The 14,273-nt window shown below is 50.2% G+C and overlaps 1 long non-coding RNA gene across 4 annotated transcripts in view; it reads right to left on the reverse strand.

The window, feature by feature from the left end:
* LOC144784542 (uncharacterized) overlaps window positions 1-14,273 on the reverse strand; it is a 346,194-nt gene that overhangs the window by 32,604 nt on the left and 299,317 nt on the right. For all 4 annotated transcript variants that reach the window (XR_013601674.1, XR_013601676.1, XR_013601675.1 and 1 more), the window contains one exon: window positions 3,597-3,694. This is a non-coding gene — a long non-coding RNA (uncharacterized LOC144784542). The remainder of the gene's footprint in view (window positions 1-3,596; window positions 3,695-14,273) is intronic.

Genomic DNA, 14,273 nt, shown 5'->3' on the forward strand with positions numbered 1-14,273 from the left:
AAAGCCAGATCTACAAAGTAGGTATGTTCTGCAGATACTACTATGCATGTACAATTTTTTTTTTAATTTGCCAAAAGAAGGATATCCTTACATTTTCTAGGAGCAGGCCCGTATCCAGCTTACACCATGCCATGTGTTGCAAACATCCCACATCTGTTCCACAGCCAAAGGCTACTTCTTCAAAGCAGATACAAAGAGATGAAAAATGCTGAGGGCAATGACATATTCTATGTCATCAGGAAAATATGAATCACAAGTGAATGTAAGTACAACTAAACGTTTCAACATTAAGGCCCACATGCATCAATATCGGCTTTTGCGAGTTCTAAATTGCGAAAAATAACGATTCGCAATTTAGAACTCGCAAAAGCCTATGCATGAATATTTTTGCTTTTTTTTTGCAATTCGGTAAAAATCGCTATTTTTACCGATTTGCAAAAAAATTGCACATTTTCAATTGCGAATTCACAATTCCCATTCATTCCTATGGGCCAAAATGCCCATAGGAATGAATGGGAATTGCGAATTCACAATGTGCAATTGCAATTCATCAATGCATTTCAAGGGTGGAGAGGGGGGTCAAAATGACCCCCCCCTGCACCCATGAAATGTACTTTTCAGCATAAGTTACAGACACACATGTCCTAAGGACATGTGTGTCTGTAGCTTAACAGTTTAAAAAATGCATTTTTGTGCATTTTTAAACAATTTCGCAAATTACCACGAAGTTGAACTTCGTGGTAATTTGCACTTCCAATTTTAAAAATCGCACATTTATCTGTAATGATGCATAGCATTTAAGAAATCGCACAATTGCGATTTCTTATATGCTAACGCAATTTTAGAAATCGTAAAAAAGATGCGACTTCTAAAATGGCATGATGCATCCCAAACAGCACTTTTGCATTCGCAAACGGCCGATTTTAAGGAATCGCACCGTTTGCGACTACAAAAATGCTTGATGCATGTGGGCCTTTGTATCTAAAGGATATGTTCATGGCATACATTAAGTAGAAATCATGCTAAAATTAAAAATGTTAAAGAGTGAGAGCATACATTAATAGTAATAGAACTGGCTACTTTCTGCCCAAACTGACCAAGACGAAACTCTGATGACTTCTTTTAGCCTACAACACATGCTAATCTAGTGCCATGTCATATATCTTTATGGAAGCTCCACCTCTCATATTTAGTTACACTCTATCATTCAATCTTTGGTGTCAGCCTCATTTTGATCAGTGGGATTGTGTGCATTAAAGATTTGCCAATAATATATTTGCAAACATTGTAGGAATCATTCCATCGCAAAAGTAACTGCATTTATTCTGTGTTGTATGTATTGGCTTATCAGTTGTTCTTGGACTCAGAATGCCCCTGCAAGTTGTTGCTCATATGCATCCCTGCTCTTAGTCACACAGATGCAAGTATCTTCTGTGGAATACAAAAAAGAGATCCTGACTTTGATAGCCAGGGCAGAATGAAGGGGACTATGTGCGCTTCAAAGTTCCTTCTTTGGAGTAACCCCAGCTTCAAAGGAACAACTGGGCACACTGAGTATAAGTGCCAAAAAGCATTTGACTCCCTGAAGCAGGCCATGGTCACAGCTCCTCTGTCAAGGCCCCTGACTTCTCCAATGGCATGGGGCAGTTTTATCACAGATAAATGAAGAGGGCCTAAACCAATCTGTAGCCTTCATCTCTAGGAGGTTTTTTTCCAGGGAACAAAGGTGGGGTGCTATTAAATGGGAAACTTTTGCTGTGGTCTGGGCACTGAAGAAGTTGAGACCATACGTCTTTGGGACTCGTATCATGATTCAGACAGACCACTGGCCCCCAGGTGGGTAATTCAAATGAAGGGTGTGAATCTGAAATTGATGAGGTGGTCCATTTCCCTCCAGGGATACTCCCCTGTTCGTTGTCAAGTTTCGTGCCAGAGCGGGTGCCAATGGCTCCCTGAACTGGTTTGAACTGGATTATGCATGAAGGGCACCAAATGTGCCCTGCACACAGACTATGTGGCGACCCTTTCCCAATACACAACCCAGTCTGGAAGGTGGTCACACCTCCCTGAGACAGGATGCCTATTGTTCTGCCTTCCCCTCCTGAAGCTTGGCTCAGCAGCAGTTGGGCAGAATCCTGTGTCTGGTTGACAGCAGCCATGTTCTGCTGTCCAGGTCTAGAAGACGAGTACCGGGAGAACTGAGGGCCTAACAGAGGGCCTTTACAATGCTTGGAAGCGTACCTCCCACACCTTTTACAATGTGGGGGGATTCCAACATGCTTGATACCGAACATTACAGGGTTCGTTACAGCCAGTTTCGAGATGGTCATCACGTAATGATGTGGTGGCCCTCTTTATGTTATATGGCTGTCTCACTTACAACCTGGGAGAATGGACTTTGATGGCTGTAGGGGGGTCCTGCTCAGGCAGGGACAACCTCACACTTAGAACTGAGCACCATGCCTTCAGGACTGAAAAGGCCTGCTGTAGGGGTGACTTATAGGTTTTAAGTACAGTGACCCTAGATATAGGGAAACCTATATATGTTGTAAGTGGTACTATTATCAGCTTACACAGGCTGCAATGGCATGCCTGTAGTGATAATTTGAATGGTTTCCCATATGTGGCATAATACATGCTTCAGCCTATGGGGGACATCTGGGGTAACTATGTCGTGGATACCTTAGCACCATATAGTAGGGCCTTATAAGTGTACCCCAGTCTCCAATCTGGGATGTACCTAAGTACTTATCATAACAGGTTAGGGGAGAAAGCAGCAAGACTGGGGTCGTGATTAGCAGGATCTCAGTCAGACTAGTCAGAAACAGCATTACATCAAGCAAAAAGTGGGGGTAACCATAGAAGCAGATTCTACTTTCCTACACATCCTGTAACCAGTACTATCCACAGTTGCCTGTTGCACCCATGGGCTAAACTCATTCAAATGATGAGTGAACACCACTGGGCTGGATGCTCAACCCTAGTTCACAGGTAAATGTTCTGCATAATCTTCATATTCTTCCTTGTTGAACTGAACACTGTCACTTTTCCCCTGAATGGATACAACTGACAGCAATTATTGATCACAACTCATGCTAACTCATTTTTACATTTGTTGCAAATCTAACTTGTAGGTAGTCACAATATTGGCCATATTACCACCACAAACCATTCCCAATTGATTATTGTTCACTAGGCACATCTTTAACAAGTTTTGATACCACTGACCATGAAAGACTGATCATCAACATGTTTACTTCACAGAAATCTGTAATGCAGTCAGGTGTGAATGCGGGCAACCTTTGTAAGCAAATAGCAGCATAGGAGCAGAAACATCCTGTAACCAGGGACTATCCCCAGCTGCATATTGCACCCGTGGGCCAAACTAATTAAAATACAGAGTTAACACTACTGGGCTAGATGCTCAATCCCAGTCCACAGGGAAATGTTCTGCATATTCTGGATATTCCTGCTTCCTGAAGTGAACATTGTCACATATCCCTATCTTGGATATAACTGACAGCAGTTATTGATTTATATTATTATTGCTATACATGCAAAAATATAGTAAGTTCAGACAGGTTTATTAAACATACATTTTCTTTATTTTTAATATTTACAGCAGAAGGCTAGGAGTTTTCTAAAGCAGGATGGCTCCTTTCCTTGTGCAGTTCTGCACTCTGGGATCTTCAGTCTGAAATTAAATGTAACATGTTATCAATGTATCTAATCATTGCCAGAGCCGAATACAGGGTAGCACATAGGCAGTAAAAATCAAGAAGAATTTGTCATAAGGACTGCTCAATAAGTCAAGAGAGGAGGTGCATTTAACATACTCTAAGATTAGAATGATAAACAGACCAACATGGGGACTGGTCTCTGATAATAGGGAAAGGAAATCTGCTCGTCCACAAAATAATGAACCTTTATGCATTTTCAGACAGCAAAACTGTGCAGTCACTGTGGTGTGACAAAGAAAATGACATACCACGACCAATAGGTAAATAGAAAACACATCACATGGTAATACTGACATTAAGCCTACTTCTAATGAATATGTTGCACTATTCCCTGCACAAAAAACAATACTGCATTCAAAACAGCATCTCCGTTCGACCAAGGGAGTGTCCTTCATTTGCATACTGTAAATTCGTCTGCTTAAGGAGCATCAGGAACAGGAAACATTACATTTTTTAAAATGTTACAAAGCAAGCAAGACCACCAAACTGACTGAATTTCATACTATTAAATAAACAATGAAAGTGACATTTGAGCTCTGCGGCGCACTGGCCGGGGGGAGGATGATGAGCTGAAAAAGTGATATTCTAAAAACACAAGTTGGGGAAGGCCCCCTAATGTTATGATAACACAATTTAATTATATGAAACACAGTAAAAACATTTCAAACATATTTTATTGATTTTCATACTTAACAATCCAGCATGACAGTGAATCATATGTAACAGAATACATAAAGGTGGGACGCTGACTTGTTTCGCTGGTGGATCCGCTCCATGTTTTCGCATCTGCCGCCAGCAGCCATCCACTGCACCAACGAGCGAGGAAGAGCACGGCGTCTACGATTTCGCGCCTGTGAACAACTTCCTTGTGCTCAAAAAATGTCGTTACCCTTGGTGGCTAAACCTACCTTCCGGGGGGCTGGTGGGGGCTGCTAGAGTATCCAGCCTCCCAGAAGTATCTCGCGCCCCCGTAGCGGTAACCACAGCCCGCAGCATGCCCGCAGCAGTGATTAGTGGTGGACGGCGTGCGAAGGGAGCGTGCCAGCCAAGCCACAGAGCGGAGCGGGAGGTGCCGTGGTTTAGGGGGAGTTACTCTACAACCACAACTATAAGGTGAGGAGTCGCATACCAATCCCCCCGAAACAGCGACAGTAATTAATTATTCTTGACAGTAACCAGACCCAGTACGTCAGATCTGCTTGGGTGTGCGGGTCTCGTTCAGAGGTAGAACGTGTGCAGAACGTGTCCGAGGTACAAGGCTCATTGAGATCGCTGGAGCCTCTCTATTTGGGTGAGTGCAAGCATCTCTGTGGGTCGGCCGGAGTGAGTGTGGCCCAAGATTTGATAAGGTGCAGCAGATCTATGTTCTGGCCTGATCTGGAATAAGGCACGCTTAACTGGAGACAGGAACAGATTGAAACAGTCCTGAATAGTCCTGAAGAGCTGCTCCCTTGGTGAAAGTGGAGCGCAGGGGGAAAGCGGGCTACCAACAGATAAAGTAGAGTAAAGTACTTGCATTGAGAACTGAGCAGTCTAACCCTGCCCGGCTCGCCCAGGTAGACGCTGCACGGTATCAGGTCGGGCCGAGTACGGGAGATCGTGCACCCTAAGACTACAGGGCGTAGAAGAAAGGGCAAGGTTGGCCCCTCAGCAGATCAGTTTAGCGATTATATCTCTCTAATCTCGACAGAAGTTGACCCAATTGTCGGCGGGTCGTTCAGAGGGAAGGGAGTCTCCCCAAAACCCTTTGCCCCCCTAATTCAACCCAAAATGTAGTTTCATAAAAGACATCGGTACCGCTCTTTATTCAAGTAACGCCACACTGAAAGGTCTTCGGATCCCTCTTTTACCAGACAAATTACCAGTATTGGTATCATCAAAAGGGCAGCCAACTCAGCTAACACAGCAAATCACAGCACAAGTCCATTTTCAAGCTTCGGCCCAATCCACTGAGATACCTACAACACCTACATCTCCATCTATAACTACATCATCTACAATGGACCACACCAAAGAAGTGTCATACAACAATACAATACAGAGTAACATTCAGAATAACTTAGCAGCTTCATCCCCTTCAACTAGCCCTTCAACTAGCCCCAAGGTGCAGCATAAGTTGATCACGGGCGACTCGCTTTGCCCTGGAGGAACTCAGATTCACTGTTACACAAACGGATTTATTAACAGGCTCTCTAGGACTCCATAAATTTCAGCAAGTGGAAGTTCAGGTTCCAATTACCCCAGCGGACTCAATAACTGCATCAACCCCAATCATAAGAACAGGAGCGCTTCAGACTGCGCAAGCACTGACAACCTTAACAGGAGTAGGCCACTTATTGGCCAACAAAAAAGAAAACCAGACTAACTGTAGTAACCAGTCTTGGCTAGAAGATAAGCTGGCCAAACATCACTCCTTACAGACAGCTGAAGAATTCGCTGTCGGACCCCAGGATCTAAATTCACCTGGTGGTGATACTATTAATACAGCTACGCGCGATCTCAGCCCCATCAGTCAAGCCAGATCAGTTATGACGCTCCTAACAGCCAATCTAAATGTTTCAGAGCAGGATGAAGGAAGGGCTGCCTTATCCTATCTAGGAACTCAAGAATGGGAGGATATGCTAGCAGCATATTCCCCAGACCGCCACACGGGAACTTTCACAGAGAAGATGAAGCTGTTGTAGCCACCTTTAGCTGACAAACAGCTCTCGTGGGGAAAGGAGAAAGCAGGGCCAAAGGGGCTGGGGGACCTAAATGTGCATGATGGCAATGCTTGGGCCTCTCTCCTAAAAACTATGCAACTGTCGGTGGAGGCGCTACAATATCAACCGGACAAGATGGATATTCAGCTCTCTTTATTAACAACTCTGGCAGTGTTTACAGCAGGGATTGATGAAAAACTGGGGATCTCAATGGCCTAATAAGAAGGGCACAAACTGAGACATACCTTCATTGCGGGTGTAGCCAGATTGTGGCTAAGCTGTCAACTCTTCCGACTGTGCTCTCCACCATGCTCAACGAGCTGAAGAATAAATCAACCTGCGCCGCCAGCGCTAGTCTCACCACTGACGGCTCCGCCAGTTGACAGCAGCTCATGAGAATATCTTGCCATCCCGACAAAGCAGATCTGCAAAGGCACTAAAACGGGCACACAGCAAAGAGTGGGTGTCTTCAGCAGTAGTGGCGATCCTTCAAAGACAGCTTCAGCCTCACCAGCTGCGACAAAAACAAACGTTAAACAACGCCATCAGCTGAAAAGAAAAGGTCGATACCAAAAACTACTCCTTCTCAATCAAGCAGCTACCTATTCAATTTTCAGTAAACAATGCCCTAAATCAATCGCCGCACCAAAAGAGGGGGACAAGCAAGATAATGATCTGACTCAAAATAACAATCGCCAAGACATAGTAGCATCCTCCTGCTCCTATAACATTGGAGGGCCTTCAGCAGGCACTGGGGACTGGATCTTGAAGCAAGTTAAGTTGGCTGCTGGGTCAGGAAGTGGCAAAGTCGCCACTAGTCCAGATCCCGTACTTCTGCTTCAAACCTCAATACCCAACTCAAACTGGCCTGCAGGGCTTGATGACTTTAAAAAAAATGACGGTCCTAGCAAAGGAAAGTATTCGGGAGCCCAGCCCGCATGTAACCGGGCAAGTCACCACTGTCCCTCTTGCTGGCAATGACAAGACAACAACGCAAATGAATTGTACAACCCAGATTGCGGCAATCCCAATGGAAGGGAAGCAAGTGTGGATAGCCCCGGACCAACCTCCTCAGGCTTCTCACCCTTGGCAACAATAGAGACAATACAGAACTTCAATCCTAATAATAAACATGTAAACAGATTTAAACTCTAGCCGAGCAGATGCGCTATAAGACCCGAATGAGGCTCTCCAACTAACACAACAAAACCCTGCTGCGAAATGGACAGGGCCACTCGAAATGATTTCTTATTCCCCAAATTACTCGCCATCCGCCTTGAGCTATACACTGTTCAAACGAGAGTACACTTCAAAAGGGCGTCATGATATGTTAAACAGGGACAACGTTCTGAAATTACTAGGGGCCATCCCCATCCTAGTGGATCTGAACACAGCTGACCTACTCGCAATAGAGTTTCTTACACCAGAAAACCCAGCAATGCCAAAAGTAACAAGGGCATCGTGGAAAACAGCCGCAATTGCTCAGAGAGAATTAAATCAGTACTTCATCTTTAAAGACTGGGGCATCCAAGTCACCCCCTATCATTCTCCAGCTTACCCTAGCGCTGCTTTCAATCACGATCCCAAGGCTAGGTGGCAAGGAATGCTCAAGTCCCCCAACGCACAAGTTACTTATCTTCGGTAACGATATATCTGTAAGAAACAGTAGTTAGTATTAGATTCCTTACCTTAGAATATCCCCAGGTGTCAGACTGGATCCGAAAAGTTTTGCATAGCAGTACCCATGCGCGTCGGTAGGCGTCGTCCGCTGTCGGCGTCGTGGGTGCCGTGATGACGTCATCAGAGTACTTAGACGCCGCCTCCGCGCGCTGACGTCAGTTCTTATACACAGCTTTTCCGCGCCAGAAACGCAGCGCCATGATAAAAACCAACACTGGTGCCATGATACTAGGGCCCTGAAAGGGGATGACCTTAACCCTAGATATCGGTTCGCAGAACGGGGAGGATGGGTGGGGCGGTAAGGAATCTAATGCTAACTACTGTTTCTTACAGATATATCGTTACCGAAGGTAAGTAACTTGTGCATCTGAAAGAAACAGGTTAGTATTAGATTCCTTACCTTAGAATAGATACCCCAGCAATACCAACCCCGGTGGTGGGTCTGCGAACCAATGATCACACCAGAAGTCCTGGAGGACGGAACGGCCAAAGAAGCCATCCCTCCGGACTTGGCTGTCCAGGCAGTAGTGTCTTGCAAACGTGTGCAGCGAGACCCACGTAGCTGCCTGACAAATGTCCTGCAAGGGGACTCCCCGGTCCAGGGCAGTAGTAGCCACCGTGGCCCGAGTGGAATGGGCCCTCAGCCCAACAGGAGGCTCCTTTTTAACCAAAGAGTAGCATGCCTTGATGCACAACACGACCCACCGAGAGATGGTCCGTTTGTGCACCGCCCGCCCCTTCTTAGCGCCCACGTGACCAACAAAGAGTTGGTCATCCACCCGGAACTGGCGTGTGCGGTCTAGATAGAATGACAGCGCACATTTTGGGTCCAGATGATGGAGCCGCTCTTCCTCTTTAGAGGGATGCGGAGGCGGAAAGAAGGTGGCCAAGGTGATGGACTGCCCAATGTGGAAGGCTGTGACTACCTTGGCAGGAAAGAGGGTCTTGTCCGCAACACAACCTTGTCCAGATGGACAGAAAGGAAAGGAGGTTTAGAGGAAAGGGCCTGGAGCTCACTCACTCTCCTGGCAGAGGTGATGACAACCAGGAAAGCAGTCTTCAGAGTAAGAAGGCGAAGAGGACAGTTATGAAGTGGCTCAAAGGGAGCGCACATCAGGTAAGTCAAAACCAGATTCAAGTCCCACTGGGGCATCACGAAAGGAACATGGGGAAACATATGAGTGATGCCCTTCAAAAATCTGTTAACAATTGGGGACTTGAACAAAGAAGGCTGATCAGGTAGCCTCAAGAAGGTGGAAATGGCAGAAAGGTAGCCCTTGATAGTGCCCAGAGCAGAGCCCTGCTGGGCAAGAGAAAGAAGGAAGAGGCGAACCTCTGAAAGAGGGGCAGAAAGGGGATCCACAGCCTTTGCTGTGCACCATGCCACAAATTTGTTCCACCTGCAGGCGTATACCGATTTTGTGGAGGGATGCCTGGCTGCCAGAATTACGTCACAGACTTCAAGAGGCAAGTCAAATGGCCTCAACTGTCGCCGCTCAATCTCCAAGCATGGAGGTGGAGACTGGACAGGTTCGGGTGGAGGACCGTCCCCTGCTGCTGCGACAGAAGGTCCTCCTGAAGAGGCAGACGAATCTGGGGATCGACTGACATGCTGAGTAGCTCGGGATACCAGTATCTTCGTGCCCAGTCCGGAGCCACAAGGATGACTTGGGCCCGGTCGCGCTTGATCTTCTTCAGCACTCTGGGTAGAAGTGGTATAGGCGGAAAGGCGTACAACAGACCGCAGCTCCACTCGCGGCGAAAAGCGTCTCCGAGCGAGTACCGCCTTGGAAATTCCAACGCGCAGAACTGATGACATTGCGTGTTCTCTTCTGTGGCGAATAGATATAACCAAGGCTCTCCCCACTGCTGAAAGAGGGCTTGCGCCACGTCCGAGTTCAAACGCCATTCGTGATCCATCATGCACCGACGGCTGAGTTCATCCGCCCTGGCGTTCAGAGAACCTGCTAGGTGTTGAACCACCAGGGTCACGCCCTGATGTTCCAGCCACTGTCAGAGGCGCAGAGCCTCCTGGCATAGGGTCCACGACCCCACCACGCCCTGCTTGTTGCAGTACCACATGGCGGTGGTGTTGTCCGTGAACACCTGCACTACACTCCCCCGGACAGAGGGGTGGAATGCCTTTAGTGCAAGCTGGATCGCCCGCAGCTCCAGAAGGTTGATGTGGAGCCGGGACTCCGCCGGAGACCAGAGGCGTCTGATCTCCGCCTCTCTCACGTGGCCCCCCCCAGCCCTGGAGGGACGCGTCCGTCACAGCTACGTGCTCCAGTTGGGGTAGGGAGAGGGATCGGCCGCTGACCCAATCGCGGTCCGTGAGCCACCACTGCAACTGTCTCGCAGTGCCCTCCGAGATCAGGACGTGGTCGGACAGGTTGCACTGATGCTGGGCCCACTGAAACTTCAGGTCCCACTGCAGAGCCCGCATCCGCCACTGGGCGTGATGCACCAGAAGGATGCAGGAGGCCATCAGCCCCAGAAGCCGCAGCGTCAACCTGACCGAGACTTGGGATAAAGGCTGAAAGATCGGAATTGGAGCCTAATATCCCAAACCTGCTGCTCGGGAGGATAAACCCGAAACTGCACCGAGTCCAGAACCGCTCCGATGAAGAGGAGCTTCTGAGAGGGGCACAGGTGTGACTTCGGCACATTGATGGAGAACCCCAGCATGTGCAGGAGGTCAGCCGTAGTCTGGAGGTGGCTGACGACTGTCTGGGGCGAGCCCGCCTTCAACAACCAGTCGTTGAGGTAGAGGAAGACTGAAACCCCTAACCTGCGCTGATGAGCTGCGAGCACCGCCATCACTTTCGTGAACACCCGTGGGGCGCTGGTAAGGCCGAAGGGGAGCACAGTAGACTGAAAGTGCTTGTGGCCTACCATGAACCGCAGGTAGCACTGGTGGGCCGGCAGAACGGGGATATGAAAATGAGCGTCCTGCAAGTCCAACGCTACCATCCAGTCTCCTGTGTCCAGGGCAGCTAAGACCTGAGCCAGTGTCAGCATCTTGAACTTCTCCTTCCGGAGAAAGCCGTTGACGTTCCTAAGATCCAAGATAGGGCGTAGGCCCCCTTTGCCCTTCTTGGGTACCAGAAAGTAGAGGGAGTAATAACCACACCCTACTTCTGGCCCAGGAACGCGCTTATTGGCCCCCTTGGCCGAGAGGGCCGTAACTTCCTCTTGCAGAAGTTGCAAGTGATCCCCCGACACGCGGTGGTACTGCGGTGGCATGGCTGGAGGGGTCGCCTCGAAGGGGAGGGAGTAGCCCCTTCGGACGATTTGCGCACCCACCTGTCCGATGTGACAGTGCGCCAGTGGAGGTGGTGATGGTGAACCCTGCCCCCCACCAGCGTCACATGGGCCTGAAAACTCGGACTAGGAAGGTTTTGAGGCGGATGCTGCAGGGGCTGGTGTGGACTGGCCTCGCTATTGTCCCCGACCGCCACAACGGCGGTTTCCACGTCCGCCACCGCACTGAATGGTAGTTTGCGGCCCGTGGCTGGCAGAATGTGTGGGTGCGCCCCTTCCTTGGCCACGAAAGGGGCGAAAAGCAGCCGTTTGCTGGCGCGGGGGCGAGAGGCCCAAGGAGTTGGCCGTAGCCCTGGAGTCCTTAAAGCGCTCGAGCGCATGGTCTGCTTTGTCGCCGAAGAGGCGACCGCCATCGAACGGCATGTCCATAAGTGTGTTTTGGACATCAGCCGAGAAATTGGCAGACCTCAACCAGGCGTGGCGACGAATCGCCACCGTCGTTGCCATCGCTCTGCCTAGTGAGTCAGTAGTGTCCAGCCCACACCGGATGGAATAAAGCAACGCATCTCGACCCTCCACAAGGGCTTGGCCGAGTTTAGCCCGGACAGCCACCGGGCATTCTGGTAGCACGTCCGCGACCGTATCCCACAGAGAGTGGGTGTAGTGGCCCAAGAGGCATGCGGTGTTGACTGACCGCAATCCTAAACTCAGGGAGGAGAATACTTTCTTTCCGCATTGCTCGTACCTCTTGGACTCCCAGTCGGGGGGAGCCGACGGGAATGCGATCTGGGAATTAGAGGCCTGGACGACCAGGCTCTCGGGGGTGGGGTGGGTAGACAGAAAGCAAGGGTCGCCCGGAGCCGGGCGGTGGCGCCTGGCCACGTTCCTATCCACAGGCTGACCTGTAGCGGGCTTGGACCAAGTGCCCAGAAGAACGTCTGATAATGCCTCATTAAACGGCAGCAGAGGCTCGGCCGAGCTTGCCTGCGGTTTGAGGACCTCAGTGAGGAGGTTTGTCCTCACGGCCGCGATGGGGAGCTCAAGGCCCAAGGCCTTGGCCGCCCTCGTCAGCACCACGCTATAGGCAGCCCCCTCCTCCGTAGCCTTGCTAGGAGGGGAGACAAAACCAGTGTTGGGCGAAGTGTCCAGACCACTGGCATCCCCAAGCTCTCCTGTCCAGTCCGCAGAAGACTGACACTCCCGTGCCAGAGGGTCCTCAGACCCCTCCCAATCCCCCTCGTCACCCATCGCCTGGTACTCAGGCTCAAAGGATGGTGCCGGGTCGTAGAAGTAAAAATCTCCCATCGGCGTCGAGATCGGTGCCGCTCCGACGCCGGACCCGAATCGAGGGCAGGACCAGGGATGGCGTTGTCCTGGGACGGCGCCGGGGGCGACACCCTTGGGGCCAGAGCCGGCGAGGTCGCGAGGTCGACCGGCGGCGACCCGGATCCGGAGCCGATCCAGTGGGGCCCTGCGGCGTCGGGACCCAAGTCACCGACGGCGCCGGGGACGAAGCACCCGACGGCGCCGGTGCCAAAGCACCTGGCCGGTGTGGAGACCCAGTCGGGACCACTTGACCCGAAGGCGCCGCGGAACCCGACGGAGGAGCGAGCGACCTCATGGCCATGAGGAGGTCATCAATCTCCCCCGGCGTCGTGTTCTGCCCAGGGACCGGCGGGTATGGAGCAGGCCGCGACACCTATGGCTCCGGCGGAGCCGTGTGGGCGGTGTCCCCCGAACCCCCGGCCGCATCACGCGAGCGTCGGGGGTAGTCAGAAGAGCGATGGTGCCTCTTCGACTTCTTGTGCTTCTTACCTGAGGACTTCGAGCTCGAAGACTGATGACGACTCCCGGAACTGTGGGGACTCCGGCCCTGCGACCGGTCCCTCGACCTCATTTCGGACCGGGACCTCGAGCGGCGCGGGGCGGACTGCCGAAGCTCGAGTCGCTTACGGGACCGCTCCCGTCTAGCTTTAGACGTCAGGGCCCAGCAGTCGGAGCAGGACTTGTCGTCGTAGTCTGGACCTAGACAGTGCAGGCACCGGCGATGGGGGTCGGTAACCGACATCAGTCGGTTGCAGTCGGCGCAGGGCTTGAACCCGGGCATCCCTACCGGCACCGTCGGAGTCGAGAGACTTCGAAAGTAAATCAAAAAGGATCGTAAAAAGTTAGTCAAAAATTGACTAGGGTACAACTTTTTCCGGCTCTGCGCTTGCTGGCGCGGAAAAAAGAAGAACTGACGTCAGCGCACGGAGGAGGCATCTAAGTACTCCGACAACGTCATCACGGCGCCCACGACGCCGACCACGGACGCGGAGCAGCGGACGACGCCTACCAGCGCGCATGGGTACTGCTACGCAAAAATTTCCGGATCCAGTCTGACGCCTGGGGATATTCTAAGGTAAGGAATCTAATACTAACCTGTTTCTTTCAGATCTCTGTTTTAAGAGGGGCACTGGACTATTCTGTGCCACGAAGGTCTTTTAATCAAAGTGCACAACACGTATCTCCTAGGGTTGAAACGTCACACGGACAGAGTTTTGGGTATGCTGACCCAATTATAAGAACTATAAACCTTGCCTCAGCAATGCAATGACATCATACCCACTCAAATCCTGGCAATAATAGACAAATAGAACCTGTGATCTGTCTCTACTCATGGAACGTTAATGGCCTAGCTTAAAAAATTTCTGACCCAGAATTCCTGCAATATCTTAACAAGTTTGATATTATCATGCCACAGGAAACATGGCTTATGGAACCACTATACATACACGGATTTCTTTGCTTTGATCGCCCAGCCGTTAGAGGTAGTAAAACAGGTAATTCCTCAGGGGGGCTGGCAACCTACATCTCAACAACTTCCATAGCAACAGCTGTGGAAGCC

This window comes from Lissotriton helveticus, chromosome 10, assembly GCF_964261635.1.
Source record: "Lissotriton helveticus chromosome 10, aLisHel1.1, whole genome shotgun sequence".
Classification (NCBI taxonomy): domain Eukaryota; kingdom Metazoa; phylum Chordata; class Amphibia; order Caudata; family Salamandridae; genus Lissotriton; species Lissotriton helveticus.